The 13,872-nt window shown below is 52.3% G+C and overlaps 21 non-coding genes across 21 annotated transcripts; 12 read left to right on the top strand and 9 right to left on the bottom strand.

The window, feature by feature from the left end:
- Positions 1 to 104: 104 nt before the first annotated feature.
- On the bottom strand, positions 105 to 177 carry Trnar-acg (transfer RNA arginine (anticodon ACG)). The gene has a single exon. It is a non-coding gene; the product is annotated as a tRNA-Arg (tRNA).
- Positions 178 to 620: 443 nt separating this feature from the next.
- On the top strand, positions 621 to 712 carry Trnai-uau (transfer RNA isoleucine (anticodon UAU)). The gene is given in 2 exon segments: positions 621 to 658; positions 677 to 712. It is a non-coding gene; the product is annotated as a tRNA-Ile (tRNA).
- A 111-nt stretch (positions 713 to 823) lies between these two features.
- On the top strand, positions 824 to 895 carry Trnad-guc (transfer RNA aspartic acid (anticodon GUC)). The gene has a single exon. It is a non-coding gene; the product is annotated as a tRNA-Asp (tRNA).
- A 588-nt stretch (positions 896 to 1,483) lies between these two features.
- On the bottom strand, positions 1,484 to 1,556 carry Trnar-acg (transfer RNA arginine (anticodon ACG)). The gene has a single exon. It is a non-coding gene; the product is annotated as a tRNA-Arg (tRNA).
- A 443-nt stretch (positions 1,557 to 1,999) lies between these two features.
- On the top strand, positions 2,000 to 2,091 carry Trnai-uau (transfer RNA isoleucine (anticodon UAU)). Its single transcript is given in 2 exon segments — positions 2,000 to 2,037; positions 2,056 to 2,091. It is a non-coding gene; the product is annotated as a tRNA-Ile (tRNA).
- A 111-nt stretch (positions 2,092 to 2,202) lies between these two features.
- Trnad-guc (transfer RNA aspartic acid (anticodon GUC)) lies at positions 2,203 to 2,274 on the top strand. Its single transcript has one exon. It is a non-coding gene; the product is annotated as a tRNA-Asp (tRNA).
- Positions 2,275 to 2,507: 233 nt separating this feature from the next.
- On the bottom strand, positions 2,508 to 2,579 carry Trnam-cau (transfer RNA methionine (anticodon CAU)). Its single transcript has one exon. It is a non-coding gene; the product is annotated as a tRNA-Met (tRNA).
- A 283-nt stretch (positions 2,580 to 2,862) lies between these two features.
- Positions 2,863 to 2,935, bottom strand: Trnar-acg (transfer RNA arginine (anticodon ACG)). Its single transcript has one exon. It is a non-coding gene; the product is annotated as a tRNA-Arg (tRNA).
- Positions 2,936 to 3,378: 443 nt separating this feature from the next.
- Trnai-uau (transfer RNA isoleucine (anticodon UAU)) lies at positions 3,379 to 3,470 on the top strand. Its single transcript is given in 2 exon segments — positions 3,379 to 3,416; positions 3,435 to 3,470. It is a non-coding gene; the product is annotated as a tRNA-Ile (tRNA).
- Positions 3,471 to 3,581: 111 nt separating this feature from the next.
- On the top strand, positions 3,582 to 3,653 carry Trnan-guu (transfer RNA asparagine (anticodon GUU)). The gene has a single exon. It is a non-coding gene; the product is annotated as a tRNA-Asn (tRNA).
- Positions 3,654 to 3,886: 233 nt separating this feature from the next.
- On the bottom strand, positions 3,887 to 3,958 carry Trnam-cau (transfer RNA methionine (anticodon CAU)). The gene has a single exon. It is a non-coding gene; the product is annotated as a tRNA-Met (tRNA).
- A 6,144-nt stretch (positions 3,959 to 10,102) lies between these two features.
- On the top strand, positions 10,103 to 10,194 carry Trnai-uau (transfer RNA isoleucine (anticodon UAU)). Its single transcript is given in 2 exon segments — positions 10,103 to 10,140; positions 10,159 to 10,194. It is a non-coding gene; the product is annotated as a tRNA-Ile (tRNA).
- Positions 10,195 to 10,305: 111 nt separating this feature from the next.
- Trnad-guc (transfer RNA aspartic acid (anticodon GUC)) lies at positions 10,306 to 10,377 on the top strand. The gene has a single exon. It is a non-coding gene; the product is annotated as a tRNA-Asp (tRNA).
- Positions 10,378 to 10,610: 233 nt separating this feature from the next.
- Positions 10,611 to 10,682, bottom strand: Trnam-cau (transfer RNA methionine (anticodon CAU)). The gene has a single exon. It is a non-coding gene; the product is annotated as a tRNA-Met (tRNA).
- Positions 10,683 to 10,965: 283 nt separating this feature from the next.
- On the bottom strand, positions 10,966 to 11,038 carry Trnar-acg (transfer RNA arginine (anticodon ACG)). The gene has a single exon. It is a non-coding gene; the product is annotated as a tRNA-Arg (tRNA).
- Positions 11,039 to 11,481: 443 nt separating this feature from the next.
- On the top strand, positions 11,482 to 11,573 carry Trnai-uau (transfer RNA isoleucine (anticodon UAU)). The gene is given in 2 exon segments: positions 11,482 to 11,519; positions 11,538 to 11,573. It is a non-coding gene; the product is annotated as a tRNA-Ile (tRNA).
- A 111-nt stretch (positions 11,574 to 11,684) lies between these two features.
- Trnad-guc (transfer RNA aspartic acid (anticodon GUC)) lies at positions 11,685 to 11,756 on the top strand. Its single transcript has one exon. It is a non-coding gene; the product is annotated as a tRNA-Asp (tRNA).
- Positions 11,757 to 12,344: 588 nt separating this feature from the next.
- Trnar-acg (transfer RNA arginine (anticodon ACG)) lies at positions 12,345 to 12,417 on the bottom strand. The gene has a single exon. It is a non-coding gene; the product is annotated as a tRNA-Arg (tRNA).
- A 443-nt stretch (positions 12,418 to 12,860) lies between these two features.
- Trnai-uau (transfer RNA isoleucine (anticodon UAU)) lies at positions 12,861 to 12,952 on the top strand. The gene is given in 2 exon segments: positions 12,861 to 12,898; positions 12,917 to 12,952. It is a non-coding gene; the product is annotated as a tRNA-Ile (tRNA).
- A 111-nt stretch (positions 12,953 to 13,063) lies between these two features.
- Positions 13,064 to 13,135, top strand: Trnad-guc (transfer RNA aspartic acid (anticodon GUC)). The gene has a single exon. It is a non-coding gene; the product is annotated as a tRNA-Asp (tRNA).
- Positions 13,136 to 13,723: 588 nt separating this feature from the next.
- On the bottom strand, positions 13,724 to 13,796 carry Trnar-acg (transfer RNA arginine (anticodon ACG)). Its single transcript has one exon. It is a non-coding gene; the product is annotated as a tRNA-Arg (tRNA).
- Positions 13,797 to 13,872: the final 76 nt, after the last annotated feature.

A 13,872-nucleotide genomic window follows, 5' to 3' on the forward strand; every position in this document is an offset into this window, starting at 1 on the left:
TCTCGAGATGCAGCTGCGAGATGCTCAGGATTAACATTGCACTCCACGAAGGTGGAGACATTCGAATCCACTGCCTAGCTACGCGCCCGCAACTAACAAAATGCCGACCCTGCCAGGATTCGAACCTGGAATCTTCTGATCCGTAGTCAGACGCGTTATCCGTTGCGCCACAGGGCCACTGTTTGCGTTTTTTACCACGAGGCGGGTGCACATCGCAAAGCAACGTGTTCTCCGTGGCTCGGCAACTGCATGTCGTCCACTGACAACGGCGGCGCGGCCACTCTGGTCTTGCGCACTCTGCAGGGAGCTGCCAAGGAAGGCATCTCTCCTCCAGCTGCTCGGCCACGGTGCGCCTGCACGGCTTAGAGCTTGCCACACATCTGCCCTCGCTGTTGGACAGGTAGCAGAAGGCAAGGCGCGCGTTTTTCTGCATTTTTTTCGGCGAGGACAAGCGTTTGATATGCTTGTAAGTGTAGCATATGAAGCAAGAATCGAATGAGGCAGTCGTAGACAGGTGCTAAATTCGCAGTATGGCCGCAGGTGACGATCTTATGACGGGTGTGCAGCCACAACAGGTTGGCAGCAAAGTGAGTATCGCTAACTGAAAGCTCTCTGCTGTAGCCCCAGTGGCGCAATTGGTTAGCGCACGGTACTTATAAGGCAGTAGCCGTGAGCAATGCCGGGGTTGTGAGTTCGAGCCTCACCTGGGGCATACTTTTATTTCGTAGCAGCTGACTCTGAAAGCATCGGGACGCGAGAGTTGAGATGTATCACCTGCTTGAGAAAGATAAGAGTGCGTGCATTATAGTCACCGATCGCGTGTTCCTCGGTAGTATAGTGGTTAGTATCCTCGCCTGTCACGCGGGAGACCGGGGTTCGATTCCCCGCCGGGGAGGTGCGATTTTTATATCGCGAAAGTTGCACGCGTGGCCCCAAAGGACATTAACGTTGCGATCAAGGAATGTAGTTACTGCAAAATCGTAAGAAAGTCTGCGTCTTAGGAAGTGTTTCTCGCATTCTTCACACGACGTCGTCGTTTCACGACTTACAGGGGTTGCTGTTGACGCTGAATCAGCTCACCCCTGGCTTAATGATCGAGCTCGAGGCACCCAAGAAAAAGAATAATTTTAGCAGAGGGTGGTTTCGATCCACGGACCTCTGGGTTATGGGCCCAGCACGCTTCCACTGCGCCACTCTGCTGCGTGGAGCCGTCCGCGCTCTTCGGTGCGTGACATGGGACACTTGGAAAGCGTTGTCTGCGTCGGTTTCCCGCGCCTACCGTTTAATTAAGTGCGTAACATCTCTCAGCTTGACTTGTCTCGACTTTGCTCGACTGACGCTACGCTGACGCTTGCACGAAGCGATATTTACCGCAATCGTCTCGAGATGCAGCTGCGAGATGCTCAGGATTAACATTGCACTCCACGAAGGTGGAGACATTCGAATCCACTGCCTAGCTACGCGCCCGCAACTAACAAAATGCCGACCCTGCCAGGATTCGAACCTGGAATCTTCTGATCCGTAGTCAGACGCGTTATCCGTTGCGCCACAGGGCCACTGTTTGCGTTTTTTACCACGAGGCGGGTGCACATCGCAAAGCAACGTGTTCTCCGTGGCTCGGCAACTGCATGTCGTCCACTGACAACGGCGGCGCGCCCACTCTGGTCTTGCGCACTCTGCAGGGAGCTGCCAAGGAAGGCATCTCTCCTCCAGCTGCTCGGCCACGGTGCGCCTGCACGGCTTAGAGCTTGCCACACATCTGCCCTCGCTGTTGGACAGGTAGCAGAAGGCAAGGCGCGCGTTTTTCTGCATTTTTTTCGGCGAGGACAAGCGGTTGATATGCTTGTAAGTGTAGCATATGAAGCAAGAATCGAATGAGGCAGTCGTAGACAGGTGCTAAATTCGCAGTATGGCCGCAGGTGACGATCTTATGACGGGTGTGCAGCCACAACAGGTTGGCAGCAAAGTGAGTATCGCTAACTGAAAGCTCTCTGCTGTAGCCCCAGTGGCGCAATTGGTTAGCGCACGGTACTTATAAGGCAGTAGCCGTGAGCAATGCCGGGGTTGTGAGTTCGAGCCTCACCTGGGGCATACTTTTATTTCGTAGCAGCTGACTCTGAAAGCATCGGGACGCGAGAGTTGAGATGTATCACCTGCTTGAGAAAGATAAGAGTGCGTGCATTATAGTCACCGATCGCGTGTTCCTCGGTAGTATAGTGGTTAGTATCCTCGCCTGTCACGCGGGAGACCGGGGTTCGATTCCCCGCCGGGGAGGTGCGATTTTTATATCGCGAAAGTTGCAAGCGTGGCCCCAAAGGACATTAACGTTGCGATCAAGGAATGTAGTTACTGCAAAATCGTAAGAAAGTCTGCGTCTTAGGAAGTGTTTCTCGCATTCTTCACACGACGTCGTCGTTTCACGACTTACAGGGGTTGCTGTTGACGCTGAATCAGCTCACCCCTGGCTTAATGATCGAGCTCGAGGCACCCAAGAAAAAGAATAATTTTAGCAGAGCGTGGTTTCGATCCACGGACCTCTGGGTTATGGGCCCAGCACGCTTCCACTGCGCCACTCTGCTGCGTGGAGCCGTCCGCGCTCTTCGGTGCGTGACATGGGACACTTGGAAAGCGTTGTCTGCGTCGGTTTCCCGCGCCTACCGTTTAATTAAGTGCGTAACATCTCTCAGCTTGACTTGTCTCGACTTTGCTCGATTGACGCTACGCTGACGCTTGCACGAAGCGATATTTACCGCAATCGTCTCGAGATGCAGCTGCGAGATGCTCAGGATTAACATTGCACTCCACGAAGGTGGAGACATTCGAATCCACTGCCTAGCTACGCGCCCGCAACTAACAAAATGCCGACCCTGCCAGGATTCGAACCTGGAATCTTCTGATCCGTAGTCAGACGCGTTATCCGTTGCGCCACAGGGCCACTGTTTGCGTTTTTTACCACGAGGCGGGTGCACATCGCAAAGCAACGTGTTCTCCGTGGCTCGGCAACTGCATGTCGTCCACTGACAACGGCGGCGCGACCACTCTGGTCTTGCGCACTCTGCAGGGAGCTGCCAAGGAAGGCATCTCTCCTCCAGCTGCTCGGCCACGGTGCGCCTGCACGGCTTAGAGCTTGCCACACATCTGCCCTCGCTGTTGGACAGGTAGCAGAAGGCAAGGCGCGCGTTTTTCTGCATTTTTTTCGGCGAGGACAAGCGGTTGATATGCTTGTAAGTGTAGCATATGAAGCAAGAATCGAATGAGGCAGTCGTAGACAGGTGCTAAATTCGCAGTATGGCCGCAGGTGACGATCTTATGACGGGTGTGCAGCCACAACAGGTTGGCAGCAAAGTGAGTATCGCTAACTGAAAGCTCTCTGCTGTAGCCCCAGTGGCGCAATTGGTTAGCGCACGGTACTTATAAGGCAGTAGCCGTGAGCAATGCCGGGGTTGTGAGTTCGAGCCTCACCTGGGGCATACTTTTATTTCGTAGCAGCTGACTCTGAAAGCATCGGGACGCGAGAGTTGAGATGTATCACCTGCTTGAGAAAGATAAGTGTGCGTGCATTATAGTCACCGATCGCGTGTTCCTCGGTAGTATAGTGGTTAGTATCCCCGCCTGTTACGCGGGAGACCGGGGTTCGATTCCCCGCCGGGGAGGTGCGATTTTTATATCGCGAAAGTTGCACGCGTGGCCCCAAAGGACATTAACGTTGCGATCAAGGAATGTAGTTACTGCAAAATCGTAAGAAAGTCTGCGTCTTAGGAAGTGTTTCTCGCATTCTTCACACGACGTCGTCGTTTCACGACTTACAGGGGTTGCTGTTGACGCTGAATCAGCTCACCCCAGGCTTAATGATCGAGCTCGAGGCACCCAAGAAAAAGAATAATTTTAGCAGAGCGTGGTTTCGATCCACGGACCTCTGGGTTATGGGCCCAGCACGCTTCCACTGCGCCACTCTGCTGCGTGGAGCCGTCCGCGCTCTTCGGTGCGTGACATGGGACACTTGGAAAGCGTTGTCTGCGTCGGTTTCCCGCGCCTACCGTTTAATTAAGTGCGTAACATCTCTCAGCTTGACTTGTCTCGACTTTGCTCGACTGACGCTACGCTGACGCTTGCACGAAGCGATATTTACCGCAATCGTCTCGAGATGCAGCTGCGAGATGCTCAGGATTAACATTGCACTCCACGAAGGTGGAGACATTCGAATCCACTGCCTAGCTACGCGCCCGCAACTAACAAAATGCCGACCCTGCCAGGATTCGAACCTGGAATCTTCTGATCCGTAGTCAGACGCGTTATCTTTTTTTTTTTTTTTTTTTTTTTTTTTCGCCTTAACCACTTTTTTTTTTTTTTTTTTTTTTTGTAAAAGAAAACACTGAAATTTCTTTCCGTATCCATTTTTTTTTGGTTTTACTAATTTTCCGCATGTTGGTTTTGTTTATTCCCTTTATGTCTAATTTCGTTGGTCGTTGTAAGTTGTTTATTCGTTTGTTTTCTATCCATCTTCGTTGTTCGTTTTCTTTCTTCTGTTCTGCAGGTTTGTTTTATTCAAAATGCACCAAATGATAGATGCCGTCGAAAGAACTGCTACTGGGAAGGAAATATTCGTGAAATTCAAACGTTGCCATATGCATAATCTCCAAGGGACAAATGAATGTCTTTGCAGAGAGTATAACCTTCGACTGTAGTACAGGAAAGACGAATTGTTGTAAGAGATGTTCCACCTGTCCATGTCCTATGGCATCTCAAGTACGACGTGAAGAAAATTTTGAAATGTTGACTGATACCGGTGTCCATATTGGTTGGTTGTGCGCCAGTGTTGGGTTGAGAGATATACTTGAAAATCTAAGACATTAGGGGCACTGCCGGACAAAATATAGTTGATAAACTGTCCCACGAGCCATAGATAACTGTTATGTTTGGCAGCCGGGAAAAGTCGGAAATCTGGCCGCAGAATATCGTGGATCGGAATCGCATGAGGCGCAGTCCGATTAAGCACAGCGAGTTTTTTGCGCGTCCAGTTCCAGATGTGCACTTGGTCTTTGCAGACAAACAGATGTGCAAGAGTCGCAACCATGTGGCACAAGTCGCAGTAGGGACTCGGTGCAAGATTAATCCTGTGCCGCTTTTCTGGCGTCGGAACAGTTTCAGTGACCACGTCATACCATTTGGAGCGAACATCTGTCGGAAGCGTCGGATTATGAATGTTAGTCCAAACGAGGGACCAATTGCACGCCGGATACTTCTTTTCCAAGGGGCCAGGCAGTGACGGCCGAAGTAAGTGGCGGTACAGTTGAACTGTCGGCTTCTTGAAAAGCTCGTCGTCGAGATAGCTACTTTCAAGATAATATAGTGCTATATGCTGAAAGTGCGGGCTGACGTGGCCAATGTCCACAGGCGGAGATAAGTTGCAAGGGCGGGACAGCTGATAGAGCCGCTTCGTCACGGTGTCCTCGCTGGCGGTGAGTATCCGCCGTGAGCGTTTCAGATACAGCGCCAGGGCGTGAATGCCGGGGTTCTTCAAGCCTAGGCCTCCCATATCGCAAGGCAATGCTGTCGTGGTGAAGGAAACCTTAAAAATATTGAGCTTCCAGACGTACCAGGCGGCAGCCGCTAGAAGTGATCTTGCGACAGTGGTTGGCATGGGTAGGACGGCGGCAACAAACTGTAATTTGGAGAGGGCATAAGAGTTGACGAAAAAGGCTCGCTGCAAACGATCGAGGTGTCGCATATTTTGGTCGCGCAGGAGTGCTTTTATCGCCTGAATTTTGGGTAGCCAATTTTTGTGAGACATGTCCAGTGGCCGGGCCGTGACGTAGAGACCAAGGTGTTTTCTAGTCTGTACACAAGGCAGCCAAGCGTCGCCTGTGAGCGGTCGTTCCTGACCAAGCGTTAAGACGGCGGATTTATTGACGTTTAACAGTGCACCACTGTCTCTTTGGAATTCCTCAAGAATGCGCTGCGCTGCGGTGACATCGCGAACATCATTAAGGAGCACGCTGACATCGTCGGCGTATGCTTGGACCACAGACTTGACACCATAAAACTGGAATCCAGGTAGGCTATGATGTAGGCGGCGCAACAAGGGTTCCATGAGGATCGCATAAAGCGTCGTTGAGAGAGGGCAGCCTTGCTTGATACCCCGTGAGAGCTGGATGTACTCCGTCAATGTATTATTGATCAGGAACCGTGTACGTGTACCACTGATACAGTTGTTGATGAGGTGGATAAAATTAAGACTGAAGCCCATTGTTTCCATCACGCTACTGAGATAATGATAGTCAGCCCGATCGTAAGCCTTGTCAAAATCGAGAAAGGCTATGGCCATTGGAGTGCGGGTGTCCCAGGTGAGGGAGACGAGATCCCGATACAGCGCCAAAATGGTGGACAGTGAGCGACCACGGATCGCACTCATTTGGTATGGTCCCAGAAGATCGGGTAACAGCTGCCGTAATCGGGCATTGAGGGCGCGCGGCAGAAGTTTAAAATCCGCATTGAGCAAAGTAATGGGCCGCAGATCTTTGGTGGTGGTCGGCGTCGGCGTCTTAGGTAGTAAAACAGTTAACCCCTCTGTGAAGGCTTGGGGCAGAGCAATCCCACGTAGTATTTCATTGTACATCTCCGTGAGTCCGTCCCCTAATATAGGCCAATATTTGACGTAAAACTCGACAGAGAGCCCGTCCGTGCCCGGAGATTTATTTCGTGGTGCGGCAAGCAGGGCATCCTTTAGTTCTTCGTTGGTAAAGGGAGTGAGCAAGTCCCGATTGTGGTCGTCGGTAATGCGGTACGGTGGGTGTCCAGAGTGATACCATTCTCGCACTTTCTCATGTGGTACACCCGCACGGGTGTAAAGAGCGGCAAAGTGGTTGGCGACATGGTTTTTGATGTCGCGGTGTTGGGTATAAAAAGCACCGTCTGCATCCTGCAACTTGTGAATAAGTTTCCTGCGCGCCGCATGTAACTGTTGGACGATATGGTGAACAGACGTCTGCTGTTGCGGCAAGTTGGTGAAGTCACGGGCACGAATCTGGTGGCCGATAGCGTTCCGTCCCATCAAGGATGTAATTTTCGCTTGGAGTCTGCGTACGTGCATGATGTTATTAGGCACCTGATGATAATCCCGGTACAATTCTCGTAGGGCGCAGAAATAGAACTCAGTGATTTCCTTCTCACCGCGCGCGCGAATCCTGGCGTGGTGTTTGAGGCAAGTGATGAGTTTCCTCTTTGCATGAAGCGTCCACCAATCAATCCACGTGGGGTACGTGGGCCTGCGTGATGTTACGGAATGCCAAACTGACCGTATCTCACGCTCTAAAGTGGCGTCTTGTAAGAGGCGACAGTTGAGTTGCCATCGTCCGAAGCCTCTGTAAACTTTCTGCGGGGAGTGATTAAAGACGGTGTGGTAAGCGATATGGTCACTGAAATTAACGGGCCAATATTCGCAAGTTCCCACGTCGGCTAAAAGACCGCGGTGCACATATATGCGATCTAACCTGCTAGAAGACGTCGGCGTAAAGTGAGTGAAGGCAACTTCATCTGGGTGTAAGGTCTCCCACGTGTCGACTAACTGCAATTCCGTGACCAGTGTCAGCAGTTCCTGACTGAAGTTAAAATTCGGCGTTTGATCGGAGCGGCGCAAAACGCAGTTAAAGTCACCACCCATAATAATACGCAGGCGCAAGTCGGTGATTAAAGTCGCTATCTTTCCAGTATAAAACTCCCTCCTCGCCGCTCGCGCGCTGGAACCGGAAGGGGCGTACACATTAAGAAGGAGTACATCATGGAACTGGGCGGCAATGCCTCGTCCGGTAGGTAACATGGACAAACAAGAACATTCAATGCCTTCCCGATACAGAATGATGGTACCGGCCTCCGTCCCTATATTGACAATGGCGTCATAACCGGGGACGTCGGCCAGGAGTGGAGTCAGTGCTTCCTGTACGAACAGAATATCTATATCAGCGGCCCGTAAATACTGTCGAAGGCTGTGGATTTTTGCTTGAGAGACAATGCGGTTGACATTCATAGTAGCAATCTTATAGGATTGTCGTGAACGGAGCGATATGGGACGACTAGTCATCTTCAGATGGAAACAGGTAAGATTTTTATCTCTTCAGCAGTCGTCCGCTTCGGAGGTCGAATAAGTCTAAACGTCGCCGTCCGTGGAAGCTGCATTGCGCCGAGGCGTAAGCAGCGTATCACCAGTTGCCATCGGTTCTTCACGCTCGGGAGTGCCGGCCATATCGTCAGTGTCATCCGCCCAATTGACGACAGACACAGCCGTTGTCGCGTCTGCTGTGGCGGGTCCGGAACCGCATAGCGGGCCGTCACCCTGCGCATCCGGCACTTGGACCGTCCGCGGTGGTGCACAAGTCTCTGCCCTCCCCGTGTCAAGGTTGGAGACATCATCGTCAATATTCATGGGTGAGACCAACGACGGAAGACAATCGTCGGTCCCCGAAGTGTCATCGCAGATCATGCGGCCTGCGTGTTTGGCCTTTTCACGCAAGAGGGGCGCCGATTGGGCTGCCTCAGGACGAGCGATCCGACGTTTCTTGTGCTTTTTCGGGGAGGACCTACCGACGGCGACTTCCGCATTCTCTAAAGAAAGAGGAAGAGTCCCTGTCTCGTGTCGTCTGTCAACATCGGTAGTAGCTGCCTCTGCGCCGTCGACCCGAGCTTCCTCACGGGAGGCGTCACGGGGCACCGCGTCTAGTAAGCCAGTGGCCGGCAAAACTTCCTTAGTGGTAGATATTTCCATAGGTACATCTCCGTCATTCGTAATATCGGCCACACTAAGTCCCACGTCCACAGCCGGCGCCGTGGGTGTATTTGCACGGACCGCCGCTACATAAGTAGTCGGTAATATTGTCGGTTGCGAGGGAGTGCCTAGTTCACCCGCAGGCAGCTGTGTTACACGTCGTTGGATGCACTGTGCCCGGACGTGTCCCGTGGAATTACAGCCTGAACATGTACGGGGCTGTCCCTCATACATGATTATCGCCCTATATCCACAAATCGTTAGGTAGGATGGAATATGCCGTTGCAATTCGATCTTAATTTGTCGCACACCATTCAAGACCGGGTACTTATGGAACGAGGCCCACTTTTCGGCAATGTTACTGATAATTTTGCCGTAGGACTTAATAGAGGCATTGATTTGTTCTGCCGTGATTTCAAAAGGCAACTCGAAAATCCTGACGGTGCGAATACCAAGACCAGCGTGGACAACAGTCACCTCACCCACATTCCCGTCACTGTGTCGAAATTTATAGGTACCGCCACATGACTCGATGATTTGATCGCACAATTCTGGGTCACGCAATTTGATATAAACCGTGCTACTAACAATAGACAAATGGATACCAATGATATCGGTAGGAGGTAATTTTACGTCTTCATCAAGAAATCGTTCGACTTCGTAATACTTCGGTCGAGAAAAACTGCCATCAAACATAAACTTCAAAGTATCTTTCCGCTCCGGGTGATCCATATTAGGTTCTATTCGTTAACAACAAGAAGATGTTATACGCGCCGCAACGGCCCTCGACTCACCACGTGCCGCACCGCAAGCCGCAGCTGAGCACGTAAACAACGCTCCAGGCACGTCCGACCTGCACGACGGCCGCGCCTCGACTGTTATCCGTTGCGCCACAGGGCCACTGTTTGCGTTTTTTTACCACGAGGCGGGTGCACATCGCAAAGCAACGTGTTCTCCGTGGCTCGGCAACTGCATGTCGTCCACTGACAACGGCGGCGCGCCCACTCTGGTCTTGCGCACTCTGCAGGGAGCTGCCAAGGAAGGCATCTCTCCTCCAGCTGCTCGGCCACGGTGCGCCTGCACGGCTTAGAGCTTGCCACACATCTGCCCTCGCTGTTGGACAGGTAGCAGAAGGCAAGGCGCGCGTTTTTCTGCATTTTTTTCGGCGAGGACAAGCGGTTGATATGCTTGTAAGTGTAGCATATGAAGCAAGAATCGAATGAGGCAGTCGTAGACAGGTGCTAAATTCGCAGTATGGCCGCAGGTGACGATCTTATGACGGGTGTGCAGCCACAACAGGTTGGCAGCAAAGTGAGTATCGCTAACTGAAAGCTCTCTGCTGTAGCCCCAGTGGCGCAATTGGTTAGCGCACGGTACTTATAAGGCAGTAGCCGTGAGCAATGCCGGGGTTGTGAGTTCGAGCCTCACCTGGGGCATACTTTTATTTCGTAGCAGCTGACTCTGAAAGCATCGGGACGCGAGAGTTGAGATGTATCACCTGCTTGAGAAAGATAAGAGTGCGTGCATTATAGTCACCGATCGCGTGTTCCTCGGTAGTATAGTGGTTAGTATCCTCGCCTGTCACGCGGGAGACCGGGGTTCGATTCCCCGCCGGGGAGGTGCGATTTTTATATCGCGAAAGTTGCACGCGTGGCCCCAAAGGACATTAACGTTGCGATCAAGGAATGTAGTTACTGCAAAATCGTAAGAAAGTCTGCGTCTTAGGAAGTGTTTCTCGCATTCTTCACACGACGTCGTCGTTTCACGACTTACAGGGGTTGCTGTTGACGCTGAATCAGCTCACCCCTGGCTTAATGATCGAGCTCGAGGCACCCAAGAAAAAGAATAATTTTAGCAGAGCGTGGTTTCGATCCACGGACCTCTGGGTTATGGGCCCAGCACGCTTCCACTGCGCCACTCTGCTGCGTGGAGCCGTCCGCGCTCTTCGGTGCGTGACATGGGACACTTGGAAAGCGTTGTCTGCGTCGGTTTCCCGCGCCTACCGTTTAATTAAGTGCGTAACATCTCTCAGCTTGACTTGTCTCGACTTTGCTCGACTGACGCTACGCTGACGCTTGCACGAAGCGATATTTACCGCAATCGTCTCGAGATGCAGCTGCGAGATGCTCAGGATTAACATTGCACTCCACGAAGGTGGAGACATTCGAATCCACTGCCTAGCTACGCGCCCGCAACTAACAAAATGCCGACCCTGCCAGGATTCGAACCTGGAATCTTCTGATCCGTAGTCAGACGCGTTATCCGTTGCGCCACAGGGCCACTGTTTGCGTTTTTTACCACGAGGCGGGTGCACATCGCAAAGCAACGTGTTCTCCGTGGCTCGGCAACCGCATGTCGTCCACTGACAACGGCGGCGCGCCCACTCTGGTCTTGCGCACTCTGCAGGGAGCTGCCAAGGAAGGCATCTCTCCTCCAGCTGCTCGGCCACGGTGCGCCTGCACGGCTTAGAGCTTGCCACACATCTGCCCTCGCTGTTGGACAGGTAGCAGAAGGCAAGGCGCGCGTTTTTCTGCATTTTTTTCGGCGAGGACAAGCGGTTGATATGCTTGTAAGTGTAGCATATGAAGCAAGAATCGAATGAGGCAGTCGTAGACAGGTGCTAAATTCGCAGTATGGCCGCAGGTGACGATCTTATGACGGGTGTGCAGCCACAACAGGTTGGCAGCAAAGTGAGTATCGCTAACTGAAAGCTCTCTGCTGTAGCCCCAGTGGCGCAATTGGTTAGCGCACGGTACTTATAAGGCAGTAGCCGTGAGCAATGCCGGGGTTGTGAGTTCGAGCCTCACCTGGGGCATACTTTTATTTCGTAGCAGCTGACTCTGAAAGCATCGGGACGCGAGAGTTGAGATGTATCACCTGCTTGAGAAAGATAAGAGTGCGTGCATTATAGTCACCGATCGCGTGTTCCTCGGTAGTATAGTGGTTAGTATCCTCGCCTGTCACGCGGGAGACCGGGGTTCGATTCCCCGCCGGGGAGGTGCGATTTTTATATCGCGAAAGTTGCACGCGTGGCCCCAAAGGACATTAACGTTGCGATCAAGGAATGTAGTTACTGCAAAATCGTAAGAAAGTCTGCGTCTTAGGAAGTGTTTCTCGCATTCTTCACACGACGTCGTCGTTTCACGACTTACTATGGTTGCTGTTGACGCTGAATCAGCTCACCCCTGGCTTAATGATCGAGCTCGAGGCACCCAAGAAAAAGAATAATTTTAGCAGAGGGTGGTTTCGATCCACGGACCTCTGGGTTATGGGCCCAGCACGCTTCCACTGCGCCACTCTGCTGCGTGGAGCCGTCCGCGCTCTTCGGTGCGTGACATGGGACACTTGGAAAGCGTTGTCTGCGTCGGTTTCCCGCGCCTACCGTTTAATTAAGTGCGTAACATCTCTCAGCTTGACTTGTCTCGACTTTGCTCGACTGACGCTACGCTGACGCTTGCACGAAGCGATATTTACCGCAATCGTCTCGAGATGCAGCTGCGAGATGCTCAGGATTAACATTGCACTCCACGAAGGTGGAGACATTCGAATCCACTGCCTAGCTACGCGCCCGCAACTAACAAAATGCCGACCCTGCCAGGATTCGAACCTGGAATCTTCTGATCCGTAGTCAGACGCGTTATCCGTTGCGCCACAGGGCCACTGTTTGCGTTTTTTACCACGAGGCGGGTGCACATCGCAAAGCAACGTGTTCTCCGTGGCTCGGCAACTGCATGTCGTCCACTGACAACGGCGGCGCGCCCACTCTGGTCTTGCGCACTCTGCAGGGAGCTGCCAAGGAAGGCATCTCTCCTCCAGCTGCTCGGCCACGGTGCGCCTGCACGGCTTAGAGCTTGCCACACATCTGCCCTCGCTGTTGGACAGGTAGCAGAAGGCAAGGCGCGCGTTTTTCTGCATTTTTTTCGGCGAGGACAAGCGGTTGATATGCTTGTAAGTGTAGCATATGAAGCAAGAATCGAATGAGGCAGTCGTAGACAGGTGCTAAATTCGCAGTATGGCCGCAGGTGACGATCTTATGACGGGTGTGCAGCCACAACAGGTTGGCAGCAAAGTGAGTATCGCTAACTGAAAGCTCTCTGCTGTAGCCCCAGTGGCGCAATTGGTTAGCGCACGGTACTTATAAGGCAGTAGCCGTGAGCAATGCCGGGGTTGTGAGTTCGAGCCTCACCTGGGGCATACTTTTATTTCGTAGCAGCTGACTCTGAAAGCATCGGGACGCGAGAGTTGAGATGTATCACCTGCTTGAGAAAGATAAGAGTGCGTGCATTATAGTCACCGATCGCGTGTTCCTCGGTAGTATAGTGGTTAGTATCCTCGCCTGTCACGCGGGAGACCGGGGTTCGATTCCCCGCCGGGGAGGTGCGATTTTTATATCGCGAAAGTTTCAAGCGTGGCCCCAAAGGACATTAACGTTGCGATCAAGGAATGTAGTTACTGCAAAATCGTAAGAAAGTCTGCGTCTTAGGAAGTGTTTCTCGCATTCTTCACACGACGTCGTCGTTTCACGACTTACTATGGTTGCTGTTGACGCTGAATCAGCTCACCCCTGGCTTAATGATCGAGCTCGAGGCACCCAAGAAAAAGAATAATTTTAGCAGAGGGTGGTTTCGATCCACGGACCTCTGGGTTATGGGCCCAGCACGCTTCCACTGCGCCACTCTGCTGCGTGGAGCCGTCCGCGCTCTTCGGTGCGTGACATGGGACACTTGGAAAGCGTTGTCTGCGTCGGTTTCCCGCGCCTACCGTTTAATTAAGTGCGTAACATCTCTCAGCTTGACTTGTCTCGACTTTGCTCGACTGACGCTACGCTGACGCTTGCACGAAGCGATATTTACCGCAATCGTCTCGAGATGCAGCTGCGAGATGCTCAGGATTAACATTGCACTCCACGAAGGTGGAGACATTCGAATCCACTGCCTAGCTACGCGCCCGCAACTAACAAAATGCCGACCCTGCCAGGATTCGAACCTGGAATCTTCTGATCCGTAGTCAGACGCGTTATCCGTTGCGCCACAGGGCCACTGTTTGCGTTTTTTACCACGAGGCGGGTGCACATCGCAAAGCAACGTGTTCTCCGTGGCTCGGCAACTGCATGT

This window comes from Schistocerca nitens, chromosome 9 (genome assembly GCF_023898315.1).
Source record: "Schistocerca nitens isolate TAMUIC-IGC-003100 chromosome 9, iqSchNite1.1, whole genome shotgun sequence".
Taxonomy (NCBI): Eukaryota; Metazoa; Arthropoda; class Insecta; order Orthoptera; family Acrididae; genus Schistocerca; species Schistocerca nitens.